The sequence below is a fragment of the Orycteropus afer genome, unplaced genomic scaffold, assembly GCF_000298275.1.
Source record: "Orycteropus afer afer isolate SDZICR_OR568_19922 unplaced genomic scaffold, OryAfe1.0 scaffold00022, whole genome shotgun sequence".
NCBI lineage: Eukaryota > Metazoa > Chordata > Mammalia > Tubulidentata > Orycteropodidae > Orycteropus > Orycteropus afer.
The window spans coordinates 19,321,549-19,323,666 of NW_006921609.1; positions in this window are offsets into that span (position 1 = coordinate 19,321,549).

The following is a 2,118-nucleotide window of genomic DNA, read 5'->3' on the forward strand; positions in this document are numbered from 1 at the left end:
AGTCTATTTTCAAAAGAAAATGAATTGCCTTCTTTTGATGCAGCAGCAATTTGAACATATAACTATTAAAATATATACAATGCTATCTTTGTAGGCAAAGATAAAACTCACACATGCACACACACACAATTACAATCACAATTGTAGACTGTGTTCTTCTGGTCAGAAAGATCTTATACTATATTGTGATGCTATCAACTTCCAGTGAGTAGAAGCTGTTCCTATGATAAACTGCTTGCTTTGGCCACAGTAAGAGAAGTTGCTTTAGGTTCAGGAAGTATCTCTCCTTCAGGCAACACTCCTGACCAGCTTTTCTGATCATCAGATCTTGGTACTGTTAACATAAAATGTTTGCTATCAAGAAAAAGTAGGCTGTGAATGGTGCATAATAAATAAACTGCCTCGGGTAGCTATGGTTCATGCAGTCTCCAAACATAGATGAGCACAGAGATTGAGATATCTTTTCAACCTTATAACTGTTTTTAAAGTTGATTTCAAGATGTAAGAAGTCTTTGCAATGAAAAGGAGGGATCTCAGTGCTACTGGCATAAGCATAATCTTTGTCAGTAAATTGAGTTGGCTGTTTTATCAACATAATGTACTGCATTTCACAGGAACCACAGTATTTTAAAATGCAAATGCTAAAATTATATTGTCATATTTAGATACTGTTTTCCTTAAGGTCAGTGTAAGGACACTGAGTAATTATACTGTAACATGAGATATTTAATTACAGAGTTGCATATTCCCTTTACTGTTGTTGTTGTTATGTGCTGTTGAGTTGGACACAAGTCATCATGACCCCTCCTTGGGTTTCTGAGGCCAAGGTCATATCCCTATGGAAGTCGATTGCCTAACCTTCTTTCCGAGGAGTAACTGGTGGATTTGAACCACCAGCCTTCTGGTTAGCAGTAAGTGCCTTAGGCACTATGCTACCAGAGCTCCTTTTACTTTTATTAGATAAAGGTTTTCTAAAACAGCAATTTCTTATTTCTAAGAATAACTTTCCCCCTCACATACAAATATTTCTGCCATCAGTATGACACTTAGCCTTTCCGAAATTAGAATATAAATATGTACATTTAATAAGGTGATATATTATTGATTTTAAATCTAAGGTGCATCTTAAAATAGAGTGGCTCTTAAAATTTAAGAAATGAAATAGTCTAACATTGCTCTGATATAAATCACAAAAACTAAACCCATTGTCATCAATTGATTCTGACTCTGGCAACCCCATGTGTTACAAAGTAGAACTGTCCCACAGGATTTTCTTGGCTGTAATTTTTATGAAAGCAGATTACCAGGTCAGTGTAATGACACTGCTGGGTGGGTTTGTACCCCTAACCTTTAGGTTAGCAATAGAGTTCAAACCATTTCTGCTACCTACGGACCTTTGGTTTGATATAGATGAAATTTTTAAAAAGTTAAGAAAGTTCTTTCAGTGTTTTTCAGTAGTTGTTGTTTAAAATATGTTTATATGGATCACGTGGAATACTCACCACTTCATTCTGACAAAATAAAGCAATAGTGGCAGCAACCATAACATCTTGTCTCTGTTGTTGCCAAAACCATCACCCTGTGATATAATGAGAGTTAAAAGTACCTAACCTTCAACTCATGTGATTAGAAAGTTTTCATTAGAAGTATGGCCCCATAACCTACACTTTAAAGCTCATTATCCTCTGTTTCACCATTGATAAGCTGACAACTGTAAAACATTTGTGAAAACTGTTACACTCTTGACAAATGCCTACACTATGTAATCTACTGCAGCAATGATCTACACATTTCAACTACTTCTTAAAGCACAAAAATTCAGACTGTTTTCATATATGTGTAAGCATGTGGTTCTGGATCTTATAACTTAGTTACAGATTGATGTCTGTTTCTTTTCTTATCAGAGAATTTTGTTTTCTGTGTTCCTGTGGTTGTTTCACATGAGCAACTTATTTTCCATTCTTCAAACCACTGTACTTACCAGGAATACAAATAACTGTAAGACAATCAGTCCTGATAATCTGTTGTTGTTGTTGTTGTTATGTGCCGTCGAGTCGGCCCGACTCATAGCGACCCCTCCTTGGGTTTCTGAGGCAGTATCACTACAGAAGTAGGATT